A 24,831-nucleotide genomic window follows, 5' to 3' on the forward strand; every position below is an offset into this window, starting at 1 on the left:
CTTTCCACAGAACCAAACTAATTTCAGTAATGTCCCTGCCCTGAAGAATTTATTCAAGCATAATGGAAAATGGCTTCCTTCTCATGCTGCTAGAATGCTCATATGTGGTTGTAGAGTATTAATGACTCATTTTCAACTTCTTTCCATTCCTCCCAGACATAGCATCTACTCCACTATCTTTGATTCCTCAAAAGAAGTTATATTTCTACCAGTTCATGCTTTTTCCACCTAAATTACCTTCAAAAAATTGCTCATAGCTGATGAATTCTTTCTCAGTTTCCTCTGACAGCATATACATTCAGAATTTAGTTTTTTTTTTTTAACATTTTGCTTCTTTTCATATTCTAGCTAAATGTTATTTTATAAAATATTGGTGAGAGCATCGATTTTGAGAAGTTGCAATAATATATCTGCTATTTACTACTTATTTGACAATGTCTAGTTAGATAAAAAGATAAGACAAATAGAACTTTCTATAAGACAAATAAATACTTTCTATATGAATAATTGGAAATCTTTTTCTGGATGTTAGAGTGTTTAAAAGCTAAGATTTTGCAGTAATATTTTCTAGAAATAAAAATAATAAAAATGACACTATTTGTGATATAAAGACCCCCTCAAAATTCACTTGAAACATCTAACTTTAATAAAAGAATATAATATCATTAATAAGCTATTCAAAGTACTAAATAAGTTTGATTTTAACAAGTATTTTACATAGTTTATCTCTATTTCTATTTAAGAGGAAAATAACTAATATTTCTCTTTACCTCCTCCAAAATATTTTCTTGATAATATTTTTTGATAATAAGTTAAGAGATCTTTATTTAATCTGAACTAGTTTATCCATTCTCAGTACTCAGCATCCACTAAAATAAGAGTTCTATTTTTTAGAAGCAAAGCAAAAATAGATAATAACCTTTGAGACTTTTCTCTTGTATCATAAATGTGTTCCATGTGGAGGAAAAAGAGTTGAATGATAATTAAGTCTAAATTACATGCAAGTTTATACTTGATAGCTGGACTTGATTCTTAATTCATTGGATCTACTCTTGGCCCACACATAGCATTTGCTCAACCATGTGACAGCTTATTTCTTTTACTAAGATAAAGTTACATTTATTTTACAAGGTCAAATTTCTAGGGAACTGTACAGATCAAATTGGTTTGGCATCAAATTCAAAAAACTAGCATGCTGTGTTAAACTGCATTACTAAAATTCATACAACACTTGTGATGTTATGGATGCCCTATACACTGCACTAGTCAAAGTAGATCACAGTCATTAAAGCTTTGAAGTGAATTACTCTTAACAAGAAGTGAGAGGCAAAAAAAAAAAAAAAAAACAACTTTGCCACTGAATATTGCAGAATACAATTTATTTTCTCTAAGTCAAGTTTCATTATGTTTGCCCATAAAACAATAAAGTATTTTCCTTTTAGGTCCATACATATGACTTTTTCCCTCTTTGTGCTTTCAGTTTTGTCAATTTTTTTGTTTTATGTTTATCTTTTTATCTCACTATATTGGAATTACCACTACATAAGAGATGTTATATCAGGATACATATATAAATGGGTGAATTGATGTTTGTATGCTTATATGTATATGCATTAATTTATGCATTTGCATATTTGAAGGTATTCAATTAATCTGCAAGGTTATTTCTATTATGTACAATTCTTTAAGTTACAATGGAAGAGTTTTTGATGATACATGTAAAATAATAGAAGGAATGCTGGAATGAGAGTCAGTAAACATAACTTTGAGAAGGTCTTTGGTACAGAATACCTATGTGACCTTGGATAGGTGATTGCTTGTCAATAAAATGATAGAATTGGCTAAGATATTTCATAAGGTCTATTCCATACTTAACATGCCATAAAGTAAACATGTTTAATTCCTTTTTGGCACATTTTTTGGCTACTTGTCATAATAGCAAAGAAAAACTTTGGTAAGAAAATCACATTGATGTAACATGTTATGATTTTTCTTTACTGTACAAATAATATTTGTTTCATTATACAGATAAACACTATTGGGGAGGTTAATTGACTTGCCCATTGTTATATAGTTTATGAGTATCTGAAAGATTCTTTGAACCAGCAAAATTATTCATTTAAAAATAAAAAAAAAAAAAGATAAAGAAGAAATACTAATTAAATAAAAACATTTTGGAGACTAATACACACTTAGTAAGGGAAATAGAGCCAAGAAGGCTGAGTGCAGGCAGAAAATAGTTTGAGATCTCCCCCAAATCCCTCCAAATATCTTTAAATACAGTAGCAGAATCCAGAAAAAGACAGAGTGAAGCACTTTTCCAGCCCAAAACAACTCAGAGAGAAAGCAGGACAAATCTATTGCACCAGAGTATGAGTTCAGTGTGTTAGTAGAGACAATGTCAGTGTAAACCAGGTCATAATAAACCAGGAGCAGGATGGCAACAATGGCAGTTCCCAGACCTCTCAGTCCACAGAAATACCAAATATAACTTAGAAGATCAGAAGGAAAAGACTGACACACAATCCAGCACAGCCCCAGGACAGGTCTTGTGAGCCACTGAGTCAGCAGTGGAAGTGACTGCTTCCTCAGCTCTCAGCCCAAAGAAAGTGAGGGTGTCAAACAACTAGTCCGGGGTTTAGAAGGATTGTTTACAGTGAGGCAGGATGCCATTGTTTTGCACAAACTTGGACCTTGCTCTTTGTTGGCAATCCCAGGGTAAAGAGAGCTCTAGCATACTAGAGCTTGCAGCCAGAGTGGAGTGTAAATCCTTCTCATGGTCCTAGGGCAGAAAAAGAATGCTTGTGGTTACTCACAGAGCAGAGAACAGGACAGAAGACTACTAAACTTACCTTTCCTTAGATCATATCAACTTGGAATAAGGGAAAACTTACAGGTCGCTAGAAGTGTCTCTGCAAATAGCTTCACAAAACTCCTGGAGCTTGGGATAGTGAACCCTCCACCCTGTAAGTAGAGCCTTTAACAAAGAGTTAAAAATCAAGTCATAAGTCTCCTATCCATACTTCAAAATGGTTAAGATCCCCGGAAAGATATAATAACAGGACAACATTGTTTGATGTTCTGAAATTCAGTAGTATCCTGCAAGACATGAAAAAAGGAGACATGAATTAGATAAAGTGTTTGCCACTATGATGGAGAGTTCCAGCTCAGAGATCAAGTTGAAGAAGCATTATTTACAGAAGGTGAGATCCTCCAAGTGCTTCTTTTTAAATATCATATTGTATTGATAGGATCAAACCACAGAATAATAAAAAAATTTGCCCTGGGCCATCTATACAAGGCTAAGCAAGGGGATAAAAAATGCCTATATTTCAGATTGTGTCTTACAATTAAAAACTATAGAGCAACATAAGTCTATATTATATATCTATATCTATGTACTTAACATACATAAATGCATATATTATAGAGAGATAGATAGATAAAACCTTAAATAAAAAAGGCAAATGTTTGGCAAATTTGACCCAGAATTAAATATGAGAACAGCAGGTTGTATTGTTGTTGGGAAATTACAAAGTTCCCTTATTGATGCCAAACTTCTCTCTTATACAAAGACCTATCTTTTTAATTATTTATATTCCATTGGTATTATATGCTTGTGAATCATAGAGCTCTACAATCTTAAAAAAATTAAAACAAAGACCACTCAGAGGGCTATAGAGGTGCCTGGTGGTTATAATCAGGACACAGCAGAAAGAAGGGATGTCATCAGGAAGATGTGTGATCCAAAAAGAAAGTGTTACATGGTAAGAAAAGAGAAATTATAGAAAATTATCCCACAGGAAATAAGCAACAAAGATCCCCGGAAGCCTGAGTGGATGTAAAAGAGATGATACAGATAAGAGCTGCACAGAATGGGGAGCTCTTTTTTTATCAACCCTGAAAGTCAGCAGGTAGTTGATGTTTTAAAATCTTGGAGAATATGACAGATACTGCAGGACTAGGTAAGGACAGGGTATATTTGAGGACCAATGACCTTGTCTTTGATTCATAGAAAAATTCTAAAGGCAGGACTACTTTCCATTTTAAAGAATCTGATTGCTTAACAAGTTCTATTAGTCTCACTGTATTTCCTTTTCTGACAGGACTACTAAGATCAGAGAGAGTTTAACTAAATTTTAGTAAATCATTTGATAAATTATTTCCTACCATTGCTGTGGAAATGATGGAGAAGTGTAAGGGAGACTGGAGTTTGAATAGCTGAAGACAGAGGAGTGTGAAGAGTTCATTGTCTACTGCCAGTGGAATGCACCAGGATATAAGAATGGCCCTGTGTGTTTGCCATATTTAGATAAAAACATGCTTCTTAAAATGCAGTTGAGAGAAAAGCTAGCAGTCATCATACTTAGTGATAAAGTCAGAAATTCTGGACTAGATGTTTGAAATGACAGGTTAGAGCATTGAGCTGAATCAAGTAAGTGGAAATGTATTAGGGATAAATGTCAAGGTCAATACTGGGGTTCAAACAATCAATTTCACCAAAACAAGATGGGAGGAGCAGAGATGAGATTAAACTGAATCACAGAATTTCAGATTTGAAAAAGACCTCATTACCCATACCCCAACACAAGTCTCCACAATGACACTCCAAACTAGCATCCCTCTGCCTTTTCTGGAAAACTTCTTGAGGGCGAGGACCCAATGGGAAGCAATCATTTCTTTGAAAAAATATGGAGGTTTTAGTGGTCTACAAGCTCCAAAAGTGTCCCAGTGTCCAAAAGTTAATCTCATCTTGGCTGCATTGAGAGATGTGGTCCTGCTCCCACTGTGATCTGCCAAGTCAACCTGCATCATGGAATTATTTGAAGCTTTAACCATGTTTGACCTGGTGAAAAAAGCAGAGTGAATAGAGTCAGATGAGCACTCTGAAAATTATCTGGTAGGCTGTCCTCACTCACAATGGTCCAGCAGGGAAAACTAGAAGCCATATGTAGGAAAATGGCCAAGAAACCTTCAGGTTTGGGGGTCAGGATGGGCTGTCTAAGATGGGGTTGCTTTAAGAGCTAGTGGATCCCCTACACTGGGAATCTTTAAATGAAGGGTGCAGTTATAAATGAAAATCTACTCAATAGTGTTTGGACAAGGTGATCATTAAATCATTCCACAGACAAGAGTTTATGAAATAATTGGTTAGTGCTAAGCACTGGGTTCTAAAGAATCCCCAGAGTCTGCCCTTGTGGAGTCCATATCTTCCTAGATTTCCTCCTAGGTTCCTCCCCTAGACAGATGTGGGATACAGAGGAGACTACTGTCTCACCTTTTTGGAACCTAGTTTTCCCATCTATGATATAAGGATAAGAATATTTAGCAGGTTTAGTGGAAAGACAGCCCCCACCTCCAGTGCCCAAGGTGCAGAAGGTTCCACCCAAGAAGGGCGGATACAAATGAAGGTGGTTGGTCCTCAGCAATCAAGGGAGGGAGGTATTCCCACACCTGTTTTGTCTTCACTTACCTGCCTAGGAGAACTGTTATCTCTCATGGTTTTATACCTAAATGACTCATCTTACAAGAATTAATTACCAATGGAAACATCACAATAGCCTTCCCTTCCTCCCTGGCAGGACAAACAAAACAAATCCAGTCAAAACTGAAAGGGAAGCAGAAAGCTGGGTGGGAGGAAAGGGGCTGGAAAGACAGCCAGTTTTTTTTTTGATAAACTCATAAAATATATAGAAGACTGATTCACATTTACAAGGATAAAAGCTATTCTCCAATTGATCAATAATCAAAGGATATTTTCAAAAGACAATTTTCACATGAAGAAAGTAAAGCCATTTTCAGTCATATAAAAAATTCTGTAAGTCACAATTGATTAAAGAAATGCAAATTTAAACAACTCTGAGGTGCAGAGTTCATACCTTTCAGATTGACTAAGAGGACTGAAAAAGATAACAATAAATATTGGAGGGAAATGTGGGCAAACGGGGACATTTGGTGGAGTTGTGAAATGATGCAAACATTCTAGAAAGCAAAATGGAATTATTCCCAAACGGCTATCAAACTGCATACCCTTTGACCAAATAGCGGCATTACTGGATCTGTATCCCAAGGAAATCATAAAGGAGGGAAGAGGATCTACATGTGCAAGAATGTATGTAGCAGCAGATCTTTTTGTAGTGGCAAGAAACCAGAAACTGAGTAGATGTCCACCAGTTGGAGAATGGCTGAATATATTATGGAATATGAACGTTATGGAATAGTATTGCTCTAAAAGAAACGATCAGGAGAATGATTTTAGAGAGGCCTGGAGAAATTTACATGACCTGATGCTGAGTGAAGTGAGCAGAACTAGAAGATCATTGTACACGGCAACAACAAGATTATACAATGATAAATTCTGATTCCAGTAATGAGATGATTGTTGCCAGTTCCAATGATCTTGTGATGAAGAGAGTCATCTCTTTCAGAGAGACGTCTCTGGGAACTGAGTGGGGATCACAACATAACATCCTCACTCTATTTGATGTTGTTCACTGCATTTTGTTTTTTTGTTATATTTTTTATCTGATTTTTTTGTGTGTGTGCTGGAAGAGAATTGTATAAATATACTTACACATATTGGACTTAACATATATTTTAACAAGTATGACATATATTGGATTGCTTTACCATTTAGGGGTGTGGGAAGGAGGAAGGAAGGGAAAATCTGAAGCATAAGGTTATGCAAGGGCCAATGTTGAAAAATTATCCATGCATATGTTTTAAAAATGAATCTTTTTGAAATAAATAAAGAAAAATTCCTTAAAAATTAGAGTTGAGCAAATGGAAACTAATGATTTTATGAGACATCATGAAACAATAAAACAAAACCAAAAGAATAAAAAAAAAAGGAAAAGGAATATGTTTCATTGGAAAAACAACTGACCTGGAAAATAGATATTTATAAGAGATATTTTTAAAATTATTGGACTACCTAAAAAGCATGATTAAAAAACAAAGTCTAAATATCATCTTTCAAAAAAGCATAAAGGAAAATTGTCCAAATATTCCAAAACTAAAGAGTAATATAGAAGTGAAAAGAATACACCAACACCTCATGAAACAGATGACTAGAAGAAAACTCCCAGGATAATAATAGCTAAGTTCTGGCACTCCCCAAGTCAAGGAGGGAATATTGGAAGCATCTTCAAAGAAGCAATGCAAGTTTGGTGGAGTCAGTCTATATTAAGGGATCAGAGGTCCTGAAATATGATATTCCAGAGGGCAAATAAGCAAAGATTACAAGTAAGAATCACCTACACAACCAAAAAATATGAGTATAATCCTAAGGGGGAAATGGATATTTCAAGGAAATAGAGAACTTGCCAGCATTCTTGTTGAAAAGAATAGAGCTGAATAGAAAATTTGACTTTCAAATACAAGATTCAAGAGAAGCTTAAAAAGCTAAAAAATAAAGGGAAAACCATAAGGAATTTAATAAGGTTAAACTGTTTACATTCCTAAGTGGGAAGATGATACTCATGACACATAAAAACTTTGTCCTTATTAGGGTAGTTAGAAGGGTGATTGAATATGAAATGATATCTAAAAAAATGAAATAAAGAGGTGAGAGTAGAATGTACTGAGATAAAATAAAAGATAGATATTCTATCTATTTAGGAGAAATAGAATATGGTAAATTATCTCACATAAAGGAAGTAAGAGTTGTTTTTTTTTTTTTTTTTTTTTTTAGCAACTAGAAAGGGGAAAGGGAGTGAGTAAATCTTTCATCAGAATTGGCTCAAAGAGGGAATAACACATACTATCACAATGTGCTTATTTTAACCTCTTTCAGAAGAGGATAAAATAAGTGCATTGTGATAAAAGGGAGGACAGATTATGAAGTGGGTAGCCAGAAGCAAAATACTTTTGAGGAGAGATAGGGTGAAAGGATAGAGATAACAGATAAATGAGAACAAAGGACAAACAATAAAGGTGGTATGGGTAATACAATTAGCAATAGGAATTGTGGGGGGAAATATTTGTAGCAAATTTCTCTGCTAAATGTCTTATTTCTCAAATATATAGAAAATTGAATCAAATTTGTAAAAATAAGAGTCATTCCTCAAATGAACAATGATCAAAAGACATGAAAAATTTTCAGCGATGTAATCATAGTTATCTATAGTCAAATGGTAAAAGTGATTTTTAAAAGTGTATTTCTAGAGAGATACAAATTAAAATAATTCTTAAGTGTTATCTCATAATTATTAGGATTGTCTAGTAGGACAGAAAAGGAAAATGACAAATGTTGGAAGGAATATGGGAGAAATGAGATATTAATTCATGTGGGTGGAATTATGAACTGAGTTGACCATTCTGTAGAGTAATTTGCAGCTGTGCCCAAAGGGCTATAAAACCATTTGTATCTTTAGACATAGCACTACCACTATAAGGTCTAGATCCCAAAACATATTTTTTTGAAAAATAAAATGGATCTATAAGGACAAAAAAAGCACCCCTTTTTAGGAACAAATAATTGAAAATTGAGGGGGTGCCTCATGGGGTTTTGGGTTTTATTCTCTCACCCTGTCCTCTCACTCTATCTCTGTACCTACATTGGGCTCTCAAATGTCCAACTTTTCCGCACTGAAAACATCGATGAGTTTCTTTAGAATTCCTTTGCCAAGAAGGACCCTGTCTTTCCATGTTCCATAGTTCACCATAATAAGCAATGATTGAACAAATTATGGTATGTGATTATGATGAAGTACTATTGTTTTATAAAAAAGTGATGAGCAGGGTGCTCTCAGAAAAACCTGGAAAAAGTTTCATGAACTGATTCAAAGTGAAATGTATCACATCCAAAGAGGAATATTGTAATATGATCAGTTGTGAATGACTCAGCTATTCTCAGAAATACAATGATCCAAGACAACTCTGAAGAATGTATGATGAAAAATATCATCTATCACCAGAGGAAGCATTATTGGCATATGAAAACATATCAAAGCACACAGACACACACATATAAACACACACAAACACACACACACACACACACACACACACATATATATATATACATATATATACATACACATACATATATACATATAATATATATACATATATTAAAAACTTTTCTTTTTGGCTATGTTTTCTTTTACAACATTCATAGTATGGAAGTATTTTGCATGATGAAACATATATAAGCTGTATCTAATTGCTTGCTTTTTCAATGAGATGGGATGGGGAGGCAGTAAGAGAAAGAATCTGGAACTCAAAAGTTTACAAACAACTGTTTAAAAAATACATGTAAATGAGAAAAATAAAATACTAAATAAACGGAAAAATGCAATAAATATTTAATTGACAAAAATATCTTTCTACAAATATATTACCATTATAGTAGACAATTCCACATGACAATAAAATTTAGGTAACAAAATCAATAAAAAGTTGGACACACACAAGATTTCTACAATCCAAAACCACTGGAAAAAGGAAATTGGACAAAATCTAAGTATGATTTGCCTTCTAAAGAAGCATGATAAAAGAAAAGTCAGTCAAGAAGCATATTAAGCAGCTAATATGTGACCAGAGTTGTGATAAAAGGTCAAAATATCATGTCACTAAATGTAAATAACAATGATCAAAAGTTGACAATAAAATAAAACTTAATTTGAACTCCCTAAATAACATAGTGATCATCTTTCTGAACTTCTATATTTAAAAACAAACATTTTGTTGATTCTGGGGAAAACATTTACATAACAAAGATATTCTAATAGATAAGGGTATTTCCTTGTGGTGACCACTTTAACACCCAGGATACTTTGGAATCAGCCGGAGTCAGGATAAGCAAAAGTCCTTGATCTTTATTCTTTGTGAATGTGAATCGAATGCCCACACGAAGTGAGAGAGATGGCCACAAGAATCCCCACAGGAGTCACTCTGGCTTTCTCACTCCACTTTTTCCTTCCCAAATCTCTCTATAAGCCAAGAGATCAAGCACATAATGGTGGGGCAGGCTATTTTCCAAGCAAATACTAATAGAATATTGTCCAATTGGTAATTAGCCTTAAGTGCTTAGACCTCAGTGCATCTGCTCAGTTTCAGCCCATTACATTTCCTTATTAACATTAATATACATCTACACTCTACATTACTTTAAAGAGTAGGTTTCCTTCAATACAAATGTAGATCCCTTATCAAGACTAACTTCTCATCTTGTAGATTGAATAAGTACCTTCAGTTTTTAATAAATCTGTTACCATCTCTTTCATTTGCACAAAAAATTCATATTTAGTGGCTAAAAGTTTGGGCTTTAAAAATATAAATTTATTATTCTCAGTTGAAAATGATGAAATAGGATGTACTTTATAGTAAACACAGTAATCAATAATTTTAACAAAGTTGTTTTTCATTCAATATTCATGACCACTTTTACTGCCCAAATACTTTAATCATTTTTTCCATTTCCAAGGGCAATATTCATTTCAAACAGAAGCCCAACATTTGCCAAAACATCACTCAGGTTATATTTTTGGAGACTTCTTGATTCGTTCTAGATTAAACTTTGTTCAGACCTTGAATCCAATCATATACTTACCAAAATTAATCTTGTGAGCTTCTGGAGCAATAGAAATAAACAAAAACTGTAATATAATAAAAAGTTATAGTAACCAGAACTCTATTTGAGATCCCTTTTGCAATAATGATACCTCTGTCTCTCCTCTCATTGTCTCATTCAAATATGTACTTAAGAAAGAAAATAAAATGTTTATTTGAAAAGGTTAAATTTTAACTCAGATACTTTAAATCTAAACTGACAGCAGTAATATTTAAGGAAATTCACATGTGCTCCATAAAGAAGATAAAAATAATCATTGCATTGCATTCATTTATCCTCTTCACTGAATGTCAAGCTTCAATGGCAGCCTCAGTGGATAACATTTAAAATCAGCCAGAGGCCAATTCTGGTTCAATGTTTTGTTATTATTAATAATTAAGAATTACTGAAGGTTTATGATCCACTCAGATGCTATAACAAACATTCAATCAAACATAACATCCTTTGAGTTGACCAGGAAACTTATAAAACGGATAAGTTATAAATCAGACGGGTTTGAAGACAAGACAATATGACATAGTGAATGGAATACCACATTTTCAATTAGTAATAAATAGATTAAATTATACTCAGATTCTTGCTACTTGCAGGAATATTCCTTCATTTGGGGACTTGAAAATTCAGATATCAATTTTTTTTTCTGGAAAAGTCACTTATTCATGTATCTTATTACACTTTTATACTTTCTTATACTTTTATACTTTTTATACTTTTATTTTTATATATTTATACTTTATATAATTTAATTGTTTCTTTATAGGGGTTAAGAGAAAATTGCTATTTCTTTCCAGTATAGACATTGAAATAAGTCTAAAGCTTATTTTTTTACTCCAGGTGCTTTTATTTTTAGTGTTCCATTCTTTCTTCCCTAAATGTTCTTTCTAACTTATTTAGTCTCATTCATTTTGGATACATGACTCTTTTTGTCCTTTACCAGACCTAGTCAAATAATAGCTAAAGGAAGAAAAGTAGGTAGAAGTAGTATCTAAAAGATAAAAATGATAAAATTTTGCTTGCTTTGGAAAGTGATAGAGAATCTGTGCAACTAATTTAATAGAATTTCGAACAGTATATTGGATATGATACAGAAAAAAAGGAAGAAAGGAAGAAAGAAAGGAAGAAAGAAAGAAAGAAAGAAAGAAAGAAAGAAAGAAAGAAAGAAAGAAAGAAAGAAAGAAAGAAAGAAAGAAAGAAAGAAAGAAAAAAGAAAGAAAGAAGAAAGAAAGAAGAAAGAAGGAAGGAAGGAAGGAAGGAAGGAAGGAAGGAAGGAAGGAAGGAAGGAAGGAGGAAGGAAGGAAGGAAGGAAGAAAGGAAGAAAGGGAGGAAGAAAGGGAGGGAGGAGAGAGGGAAGGAAGGAGAGAGGGAATGAAGGAGAGAGGGAGGGAAGGAAGGAAAGAAGGAAGGAGAGAAAAGCAAGGAAGGAAGGAAGGAAGGAGAGAGAGAGAAAGAAAGAAAGAAAGAAAAAGAGAGAAAGAAAGAGAGAAAGAAAAAAGAGAATCTATATGGATTAAATAGAATGTTGAACATGATGCTGAAAGAGCTAAATATAAACATTTACTTGAAATAATCAAAATGAAAGAAGATAGAGGCTTAGATTACAGTTTTATCTTTGAAGTCAGAAAGTAGGACAGAAACTGGAGAATTTTGCCAAATTACATTGCAGTTTATCTGAAACTGCTTAGATATGACATGAAAAGTTGAATAAATGATAACCTTAGTAGTAAATAACTAGCTTTATGAAAGCAGGTATAGAAATATTTCAAGAAATGACAAACAAGTTAAAAATCCAGAAACTTCTTTCATAGAATCTGAATTGTGGAATTTCAGTACTGGAAGCAGTTTTCAGAGATTATCTAACCCATTGTGCTTCTTCCTAATAAGACTATTTTAACTCTTCCAAAAATACTTCTTTCATTCCTTTCTTCCCTAACCTTATAATCATTGATGATTTAGACAAGAAAGATATCTAACAAGACTTGATAATTAATTAATTAAACCTAGTTACCTGGAAGACAACTAAATGGGTGTGAAAAACTAAGAAACCTCAGTTTCTTCACAAACAGTGTAATAGTAAATCTCATATTGTATAAAAAGAACATAAGGAGAATAAGTTGTAACAAGACTTGTAAAAAAGCTTAATGAAAACAGGTCATAGTTTTAGATCTGGAAGGAATTTTAAAGATCTTCTTGTTCAGCTCCTTCATTTTATAGATAAGTAAACTGAGGGTCAGAGAGGTTAAGAGATTTGCCCAGAATAATACAGATAATCTATGACAGTTAGGATCTGAATCCTGAGTCTGACTTCAAAGCCAGTGCAGTTTTAAAAATGTCGTCATACATCTTGTTTCATTTCAAATTATCTCTTGGAAGGTTGCTAAAGTGTCAAATCTAAGATAATTACATTCCACTGGTCCATTCTTTACCTTTTATTTTCTTCTGCAGAGAGAGCATTATGAAAATTTAACATTCTCCTTACACCTGGTGTGCAACCAACAATTCACTGCTTCTTGTTTGATGTCTAAAACTAGAATATGAGAATATGAAGAATTATTGAACAAGAGACCTGAGAAAATAAAAACAACACATATAGCTCTTAGAGGATTTTTTTGTCACCTGATTAAGATCATGGGAAAGTTGAAACAATATATAACAATGCTCATGTTATCTATATAAAGTCTTAATATGCCTTAAATGGAATGATTTATATCTTTATAGCCAAAACTGTGCATACAAATGCTGTGTTAACTAATTTTTAAAGGCACAAAAATACTAAGTGAGACACATTGATTACTGAATAAACTTTTGAGATAGTGAGTAACATGTAGACTAAGTGAAGCATAAAGATATTAATAAAAGAAAATAACTAGAAAAATCATATTTGACATTTGTCCTTATTGGAAGTTTAAAAGGCAGTAATCTAGTATCTTGTCTTTCATTTCAGCCATGCCCAGATGGACATTTTTGTCCATACTTAGAAGACCTCTTTCATTATCATATTCTAAGTTTCTTCACTTCCCTTCCCCAAAACTCACTTGAAATCCTAATAGTCCCTCCACTGCTTCTATTATTAAGACGAAATGAATATATTTTTAAATTGCATCACTGTTAAAAATTCTTAAAATTTAAAGACAATGTTACTGTTGTGGGGCAATAGATATTTAAATGTAGAAATGTACATTTTCATCATTAAAGAAAACTTTCCTGGTCAAAACATGGAATCTCATTTATCATTTAGATTTTTAAATATCATACTTAGATCAAACGCTGAGCCATCATCGGTTTTACTCATTGGTTATTATGATTGAAGGTGCAATGGGTCATTTGGGAATGAAAACCTAAAAGATATGATAGAATGACAATCACATTTCGAAATTAGATAGCATATGAGGAAGTAAGTGAGCACACATAGTAGCTGGGAAAATAAAGGAAAATTGGATTTGCAAGAATTTAATCAGACCTGGAATAACTTTTTCATTGCTGCTGATACATCCTCATTATTTAAAATGTTATAAAGAAATGAAATGTAGGACTCTTTAGCAGCAGAATTGAAGGTTGAAGTTAAAAATAATAAACTGATAAAGATCCTTGAAAATAATATGAAGATAACAGAGAAAAAGATCTGACTTGAAACAGACATTGAGCTAATTAGGTATGAAATAATTGAGTTTAGACAATATTAGAAGTATGATAGGTAAATATAAGATATACAACACATGAACATGTGAGATAAAGAAATTCTTTATCTCACAAATTACCAAAGGTAAGCAGAAGATATACTCTTGGTTACTATATGTTCTCACAAAGGGATCAAAAGAAGCATAACAATTTATTAGTAAGAGTCTAGGAAGGAAATATTTGTAGAAAGAGGAAAAAGAGGAAAGAAAGAAAGAAAGAAAGAAAGAAAGAAAGAAAGAAAGAAAGAAAGAAGAAAGAAAGAAAGAAAGAAAGAAAGAAAGAAAGAAAGAAAGAAAGAAAGAAAGAAAGAAAGAAAGAAAGAAAGAAAGAAAGAAAGAAAGAAAGAAAGAAAGAAAGAAAGAAAGAAAGAGATGGATGGAGAAAGGGAGGGAGGGAGAGGGAAGGAAGGAGAGAAGGAGGGAAGGAAGGAAAGAAGGAAGGAGAGAAAAGGAAGGAAGGAAGGAAGGAAGGAAGAAACATAGCTTTAAAATCACAGTCTCTTCACTGATATTTTTAAAAGAATTGAATTGTATAGACAGTTAATAGCAACTGATACTTCAGTATTTCAAAAAAAAATCTGATCTCTAAGTGGATGTAACATTCAATAGTATAAACTATTATGATTCTTCATCAGTCAGGATACATTCCTTGGCACGCTTTGTAATTTTTGTCTTTATCTTCCATAAAATTTCCCAAGGACCTAACCCTAATCCCAACCATTTATAGTCTCAGGGTCTTCTTTGTTGTATTGACACTACATAGATACCAAAGGCAGGGGGAAGAGGGGGAATCGGAGGTTTCAGTGAACATAAATTCTTCGTTTAGATTGTCTAAAATCAGAGAATTTAGTAGTAAATAACATCAAAATTACATCCCTAGGCCCTCATTAAATGAGAGTCTACCTCCTTTCATTGTAATATTCCTTCTCGCATTGTTAACCAATTTGCATTTTTGTTTTTCTTCCAGGTTATTATTATCTTCTGAATCTAATTCTTCCTGTTCAACAAGAAAAATGTATAGTTCTGCACACATATATTGTATCTAGGATACACTATAACATATTTAACCTGTATAAGACTGCTTGCCATCTAGGGGAGGGGGTGGAAAGAGGGAAGGGAAAAATCAGAACAGAAGTGAATGCAAGGGATAATGTTGTAAAAAAAATTACCCATGCATATGTACTGTCAATAAAAAAATATAATTATTTTTAAAAAGAATCCAAAAGAAAACTGAAAAGAGTAATATGAACTGATACAAAGTGAATCAGGAAAACAAATTAAAGTATAACAAAATTTCAAAAATGAAGTATTTTGAAAGCCTTTAAAAACCTTTAATTAATGTATTGTCTCACCATTTTTTTTCAGATGGTTGGTAAGGAAGAACACTGCCTCCTTTCTTCTGACAGTTAATGAACTAAGAATATGTACACTGAGAACACATTTTTGGACATAGCTAATATGGGATTTGCTAATGATCCATATTATGCATGTGTATTACAAGAGTTCTGTTTTCCTTTTTTTTTAAGTGAGGAGGGGAGAAAATCAAACACTTTGATATTTTTAAGGACACTGATTAAAAAGAATTTTGAAAATGTCTTATTGAGGATAATTACATGACATTTGAAGTTTGATTAAAGAAACTAGGAATATTTGATGTAGAAAACATAAATAGCAGGGGGATATGTTCTTCAAATATTTGAAGTGATGTCATATTGTAGAGAGATTAGACATATTCAGTTTGACAGGACAGAACTCAGAATAATGAATAAAATTGGAATATGCTAAATGTAAACTTGTTATAAGGGGGAAAGAATTCTGAAAAACTCAAAACTATGCAAGAGTGTAATAGGCTACCTCATGAGGCAGTGCTCCCCTCACCTCAATGAACATATTCAAAAAAAATCTGGAGGATTATGTATTGGATAGTGATTTTCACTATGGGTTGAACTAGATGGACATTACAGGTCATTCTAATTCTGAAATTCTGTGGAATTATAATCATGGTCAACAGATATAGAACTAATTAATGAAGTATATAATATGTAAGGCATGGCTTAGACATAGTTCTCTCTTTTCCCAATTATGGGCTCACGTATATTTGGTCTGATTCTAGGAGAAACCAAAGGCCCATATTTCTTTTTGATTTATTAATCATAACCAGAGTTTATTATCAGAAAATCACTAAAATAATTCATATGTAGCTTTCCAAAGATATAGATGAAAGGGTGTTCCTACTCTAATAAGCATACTCAAATAGCAGAGGCAAATTGAGAAAGGGACCACTCTTTTTCCCCATACAGAAAATGTAGAAGACCAAAAAAAGATTCACCAGAAGTAATAGTCAAAGACAGAAAATTAAATGTTCTTTAAGGACAAAAAAAGAGCCCATAAAATGAAACCAGAAACACATAAATCAGAAAAAGTAATACATACTAGAAAGAAGTTAATTTGGCAGTAAAATAATTGACATTCTGAAGAATTCCTAGTTCATTCTTACAATTTTATGCCAATTCATAGTTTTATTTTATGGTGTAACTGTTTTTCCAGAAGTTAAACATGACTTGGGGAAGTTGAAGAAACTTTCCCTTCTTATCATATCTATATTACTTGAATAATTCACAGTTGTGTTATCAGGCATAGCATGGCTCCCATTCTTATTAATGACTTTCCATGCCATCCATTCTTTTTCTTGTAGAGACTTTGGGAACATGGTCTTCTTTCTTTCTTTTTTTCTACCTCTTTTTTTCTTTCTTTTTTTCTTTCTTTCTTTCTTTCTTTCTTTCTTTCTTCTTTCTTTCTTTCTTTCTTTCTTTTTTCTTTCTTTCTTTCTTTCTTTCTTTCTTCATTCCTTCCTCCCTTCCTTCCTTCCTTTCTCCTTTTTTCTTTCTTTCTTTCTTCCTTCCTTCCTTTCTTTCTTTCTTCCTTCCTTCCTTCCTTCCTTCCTTCCTTCCTTTCTTTCTTTCTTCCTTCCTTCCTTCCTTTCTTTCTTTCTTCTTTTTTTCTTTCTTTCTTTCTTTCTTTCTTACTTCAAAAACCATATTGCTAAGGAATGTTCCTTTCTCCCATAAGGGATTTGACTTCTGAGTTTGGAATTTTCTTCTAGGTAACTTCTAACTCTTCTGCTACACCAGGAATATAGATTTTAAGCTTAGAGACTTAGATTGTGAGATCAGGCTGCCTAAGAAAACTAATTTTTCTGGTGAGGTCACTATATTTCAGAACTCTTTGATGTAGTAATTCACAGAGCAACATTTCAGATCTCCCTTTCTGGACAGAAAAGTAGGTTCTGAGATCACAAAACCAAGGAGATCAAAACATTCCCTTCCTCTGCAAAAGAAATTGAGATTTAAAGTTCCTCTTCATCCCTTGACCTAAACAAATATAGGCAATATTCCACTGAACAGGGAAAAGGCAGAATGTGGTCTGGCTGAAGCTTTTATCAGTAAGCACAGAATGGTGATTCCTTATACTATATTATATCCTTCTGAATTGCTGTAAACCAAGCATTTTGTGAGATAATCGGTGGTTTTCAGTGACCTCTCAAAAAGGCAGCCATAGGCATAAACATACTCTTTAGGGGATAAGGTATGCTAGCATGTCTTTTGGAGATGTGCTCATTAAATTGAACAAGTAAAATTTCTCTTATCATCACTACATACATTTTAAAGTTTTATGTTTTTTTTTCTATATGCAACAACATATATTGTTAATTGGAAAAATCATAAAACCGATAAATGATATATGATGCAGAATTAAACTTATTTGACTTGAGCAAAAATTTTGATATTATACATGAGAAGGAAAGTGGGGGTTTCAGATATATTATGCAAAAATAAATGAATGAACTTAGCTACATAATGGGTATAAGTAATGAAATCTAAGTAGATGACATGTCATACCAAGTAGTGAAAAAGAAAAATGGAACTGGTGTAACAATTTGCTTCAGAATTACTTATAAAGAAGCTATCCATTTCTCATCAGATCTGAACAATCTGAATAATTTACAACAATAACATAGTAGGTATCAGACCTTTCATTTCTTGCACTCTCATGATGTGGCTTTACATTTCAGCTGTTCCTTCACATACTGAAGACCAACATTTTGAGCATGTAGAGGTTAAGGTTAAAGCCAGATGATCATTAGGATTCATCTTGTAGAAATCCTAAAGGAAATAAAACATAATAAATACATCAAAGTTTTTTATTTAATGAACAAAGTTCATCAAGTATTCCTTATAAAATGAAATGGAGTTTAGTTTTAATCATATATATATATATATATATATATATATATATATATATATATATCTGATTTGTTTGTTTGTTTCTTTTGTGGCTGTGCTCCAATAAAGAAATTCAGTAAGGCATATTAAAGACATTTCTAGGGAAGTAGTTTTGACATTCAGTAAACAGTAACATCCTTTTAAAGAATTCTGTCCTCAAAGACTCTGCAATAAATGTTTATCATGAAAGAATTCAAGAAATGTCTTTTTGAGCTTGTGGCAAGTATTTATGTATTATGATGTGATTTTATAAGTTTTATAGTATATTTATAACTTCTGAGGTAATGCTAGCTGACATTCATAAATTAGCGAAGTGTTCACTCTCACATTATAAGATGTCCATTTTGGGAGGGGGAATGAGAAAAGAAATATGATAGTTCTAGGAATATTAAAAACAATAAATTATCATGCATACATCATATGATTATAAGCAGTTTACTAACTCTAAGAAGTAAGTCTGGGCAAGTTACATATACATATATTATCACCACCCCACCACTTACTTATCCCCCTCAACACATATCTATTTCAGTGTTCCATAACCAAGAGAAAACATGAAAATAAAGTTCCCTCTGTCTCCTCATAATAAACTCAGTAAGAAAACACCCAAACAGACCCTCTGGTTATTATTTGCCTTCAAACATTTTGTCTTTAAAATTATTCCACCTTCCAATGATCTTATGATGAAGGGGGCCATCTAGAACACCCAGAGAGAGAACTGTGGGAACTGAAAATGGATCACAATATAGTATTTTTACTCTTTTTTATTGTTTACTTGCATTTTCTTTTCTTTCTTTCTTATTTTTTCCTTTTTGATCTGATTTTTCTTGTACAACAAGATAATTGTAGAAATATGTATGCATATATTAAATTTAATATATATAATTTTACCATGTGGATTACTTGCCATCTAGGGGAGGAGTTAGAGGAAGGAGGGAATTGGAACACAAGGTTTTGCAAGGGTCAATGTTGAAGAATTAGCCATGTATATGTTTTGAAAATAAAAAGCATAAATAAAAAAGATATTGAATATAAAAAATATTCCACCACAAAAAAGAATGTCATCAAAAACAACAGCAGGTATAACAACAATAACGTGTTATTTTAAAAAAATCTCTCTGTGTGATCCTGAGCAAGTAACTTACATGCTCTAGAAGTAATTTTCTTTAAATATTTGTTCCAGAGAAGTTGCTGATATGCATTGATAGAGGTCATTCCCTCACCAAGGAGTTTTCTATATACCAGTGAAATCATAGGTCATTCCTTTTTATTCCGGTCTTAGCTATAGTTCCACCTTCAAAACAAACCAATCCAATTCTTTAATTTTGTTGCCTTCCCTTTGATTCTGACCCCCCATTTATGTTTTACATATGTTGTTTGAATGTGTTTATTTGTCACCACAATAGGGAGAGAAGACTGCTTTTGTTTGTTTGTTTTGCTATGTTTTCTTTGTTTTTGTTTGTTTTGTTTTGTTTAGGACATATATGTATATATTTCTTTTTTCTTTTCTTTGTTTCCCTAACACTTAATACTGCCTAGCACATAGTAAGCACCTAGTAAAAGGCAATTGATTATCTTTATCTTTATTTTATTCTAAAGACAATGAGGAACTAGCAAACTACTTTAAAAAGTATGTGATGATCACACCTCACAACAAGATTATTTTTAAAGGTGTAATAAAATATGGGTCATAAAAAGGTAATATTGGAAATACAGAGACCAGATTGAAAAGTAATAAAGCAGTAACCCAAGGAGGTGGCAGTTTAATAGTAATTATAACTTAGCTTTATCTGGGGCTTTAAGTTTTGCATTGTGCTTCACAAAATAAAATAGGGAATATTATCCTCATTTTACAGAAGTCTGAGGCAGAGTTAAAATGATTTTACCTAAGATCAGGAAACTAGCAAGAATATGAGACAGGATAATACTTTGACCAGAGCAGGGAGCTCAGATCAAGGAGCATGCAGAGACTTTCAGCTGACTGAAAAAAAGCTGGATCCAGCAGCAGATCCTACAGCTCCTACTTAGGGAAAGCAGGCAATTGTGTTCCTAGGTGCAGTCAAGAGCTTGAAAAGCTTAAAAAGAATAGGATCAGACTTCAGATATTTTTCTACTTAACATTAAAAATTTTATAAGCCTTTGCATCTGTTTCAACATATTATCTTCCCTCAATTTTATGCCTTTTATTATTACATGATAAGTATTTTGGATATCACATACTTTCTTCTTGAACCCAGTTAGTATCCCCATGTTAAAAAGAATATAAAGTAAATCAGCAATTTAGTAATCTGTATTCATACTGTTTTCATTTTTATCCAAAGAAAGTAGATTTATTTTTTCATCTCTTTTTTAGGACCAAGCTTGGTCATTTTTTATAGGATATTTAGTTTCATTTCATTTCAATTTTTAAAAATTTTTCATGCTGCTACATTCATTGGGTATATTATTTTCTTGATTCTGCTTACTTTGTTCAGCATCAATGCATTTGATTATTCCCATATTTTCCCAAACTCTTCATATTTATCTTTCATGTTTCAGTAATGTTCTATTAAATTTATTTATCATAGCTTGTTGATCCATACCCCAATCAATGAAGGCTTATTAGTTTTCTCTTAGTTCTGTGTTACCACACATATATGAAAATGCTCTTGGTAGACATTTTTGTTTATTTCAGACTTTTTGCTCTTGATCTCCTTGAAGATCATATACCTCACAGGGAAGTATAAGGATTAAATGGCATAGACTTTTTATTCATAACTATTAATTCATAGGTTTTTTTGAGAATGCATTTCTATATATTATTTGCTCTTGTCAAGATTATTGTAGCTACTTAATACCTGCTAAATTATTGGTTAAATATATTTCATAAAATTATGATAACTCATAATATTGTTTTGACTAAGGATTAATATATACTGAGTCTTCATAGAAGATTGCTATTTCTTAAAGGGGAAGAGAAAGAAAGAGGGGGGAACAAAAGAAAAAGAGAGAGAGAGAGAGAGAAAGAGAGAGAGAGAGAGAAAGAAAGAAAGAAAGAGAGAGAGAGAGAGAATAAGAATTTAAATGAGGAACAAGGCAAGAGAGAGTAGGAAATGAAATTTACAAGTTTGTACCAATGACCCTTTATTCCAATCTGCCACTCCAACATGATTGTACAATTCATTACAAACTGATTAAGATGGTAGAGGTCATGCAGTGATCATGCATTCTGATTCAGAATTTCAACCATATCTGACTCAATCATATGAGTTTACATTTTCCCACTTCTGCTTCCCATCTCCCATATATTCTTCCTCAGTTGGTTTCCTCAAACCTGCAGAAAGACTTTTCAAATTAGTACGAGATTATAATTTTAAGATTGTTATTAACCATTTTGTATGATAGATTCCATAATCTATACCTACAAAAATATAAGTTTAATTCAAATCAAATCAAATTAACAAGCACATATTTTTATTTTTATGAAAGCTTTATTTTCAAAACATATGCATACCTGCAAAACCTTTGTGTTCCAAATTTTTTTCTCTCTTCCTTTCCCCCACTCCTACCTCTAAATGACAGTAATCCAACATATATTAAACATGCAATTCTTTTATATGTTTCCACAATTATCATATTGCATAAGGAAAATCAGATCAAAAAGGAAAAAAATAATAAAAAGGAAAGTAAAATGCAAGCAAAAACCAACAAAAAAATGAAATATATTATGATCCACACTCAGTCCCCACAGTCCTCTCTCTGTATGCAGATGGCTTTCTCCAACAGGAGACCATTGGAACTGGCCTGAATTACCTCATTGTTGAAAAGAGCCACATTCATCCGAACTGATTATCATATCATCTTGGTGTTGCTGTGTACAATGATCTCCTGGCTCTGCTCACTTCACTTATAACCAGCTCCTGTAATTTTCTCCATGTAAGGGTCTGGAGAGGAAGCTCACATAGTGCAAAGAGGAAGCAAAAAGACTTTGATGCCTGAGGCACCGGGATGATCTCTGCAGCTAGTAAGGACCATTGAGAACGCATCATCAAAGGGACACATCTCCTTCTCTTATTGGTCGTGCATGTGACCTCATAGACCCAATATAAGTAGTGGGGACCGGGAAGTAGAGGAGTGCAGGAGTAGAGTGAGAAATGCGGGATGTGGTCATGTGGAATAAACACTTGACATCCCAAGCTGCTGTGTCTGGGCGCTCTGTTGAACAAAGAACCGCTGCTCAACAAGGCAGTGGCCGGAGATCTCCGAAGGCCTGGGATTAGGTAAAACTGGCAGTGAATGAAGAACCACTGCTTCCATGAGGCAGTGGCCAGAGATCTCCCAAGGCCTGGGATTAGGTAAAACTGGCAGTGAATGAAGAACCACTGCTTCTATGAGGCAGTGACCGGAGATCTCCCAAAGCCTGGGATTAGTAAAACTGGCAATGAGTGAAGAACCACTGCTTCCATGAGACAGTGGCCCGAAATTTCCGAAGGCCTGGAATTAGATTGGCAGTTAGTAACCTCTGAGGAGGAGATTACATCTCCAGGCTTCTTTAAAATCATCCTGTTGATCATTTCTTACAGAACAATAATATTCCATAACATTCCTATACCATAACTTATTCAGCCATTCCCCAACTGATGGGCATCCACTCAGTTACCAATTCCTTGTCCCTTCAAAAAAGGCTGCTACAAACATTTTTGTGCATGTGACACAAGCACATCCTACAACGTGCAAGGTGCTAGAGAATACAGAAACAAGACAAAATAATCCCTGTCCTCAGACAAACTGTATTTTTCTGTATTGTAACTTAACTTTAGGTAAATACCATGTTCTAATGAACACTTAGCTGGGGAAAACAAAATATTGAAAATATTCTTTTTTTTTCTACTATTCTCCAGGTCTTTCTCCAACTGTAAAATTGTTTTTTAAAAAATAACTAGAATCCCATGGACTTAATGATAAAAATGGACAAATCACTACAAATTTATCTTTATATTTACTAATTATGAGTTTACTATTTAAAGAATAAATTAAATAATGTTTGGCTTGAGCTACAATATTTCATGGAAATTAAGCTCTGCCATTACTACAAAATATAACATGATACAATAAAAAGAATGATTCATCTGGAATCAGAACATGGATTTGAATCTTGACCTTTTATATTTGAATGACTTTGGATTAGTGAGTTCATCTTTCTAGGTCTTGGGTTCTTTATATGCAAAACAAGGGAAGGGAAGTGACTAAATGAATCTATGGTTCTGTAAGACTAAATATGATACTATTCTAGTAGAATAAGTAAGTTAATATATTATCCAAAGTACCTCAATTGATATATGGCATTGAGACAACAGATTCCATTATTCTAAAATCATTTGAATTGCTAGTCATCTATGATTCTGTTTTCCTATTTACTGAGTATACAATAATCCATAAGTTTCACTTTCTTTCTTGACAAGCAACAAAAGAACTTAAAACAAGCAAGGAAAAAAAATTAAAAAGGAAAAGTTCAAAGTAATTTTCCATTGCCAATATTTCTGTCCATGCCATCTCTTTATTTTCTAATATGGAAAATGTAATTTTGTCCATAGATATCATGTATAATGTGTGACTGGGGATCTAGGCTTCGTGGATTCAATTTAGCAAACATATGCATATATAAGAAGTATCTTAAAATGTCTGGGCAATCTAGATGTTTTCATAACAGTTATACAACAGAAAAAAGCAGTCCTTCAAGATCAATGGAAAATGATAATTTTTTTTTTTAAATGGGAGTCATCTTTTCTTGACACAAGTGCAAATGTAACTGTTTTTCTATTCTGTTATGGAAGCATAATAATAATGTTCCTTATTTTCAGATAAAAGATAGTTCAACTCTGTGACTAAAAGGGAATGAAATAAATATTCAACCCTTATATCTATAACTATTTCAGATATTCAAAAGCAGTTTTTTATTAATCAAACTTAAAGATCATCTTAATACTTATATTCTCATATTTCTGGTGATAAAGGCCTTTTATATAGTGAACAGAGCTACATCCTCTCTTTTCAGCCAAAGAGATAAGATTTTTTTTATGTCAAAACATTTAATTATAAAATTGTTCATGTTGGTTAAGAAGTAAATCATTTAAAAAGTAAAAAGATTAAATTAATTCTTGAAAAGAAAATGCTTACAGATAAAAAAGAAAAAAACTTATAATCTAAGAAAGAAATTAATTTGTCATTTCAAGAGAGTTAATGAGCTTCATATACTCTTTGATGATGAGAAAGAATATGATATATAGAGGAAAAAAAGCTTTAATGAGTTAGAAAATTG

The sequence above is a fragment of the Antechinus flavipes genome, chromosome 3 (assembly GCF_016432865.1).
Source record: "Antechinus flavipes isolate AdamAnt ecotype Samford, QLD, Australia chromosome 3, AdamAnt_v2, whole genome shotgun sequence".
Classification (NCBI taxonomy): Eukaryota; Metazoa; Chordata; class Mammalia; order Dasyuromorphia; family Dasyuridae; genus Antechinus; species Antechinus flavipes.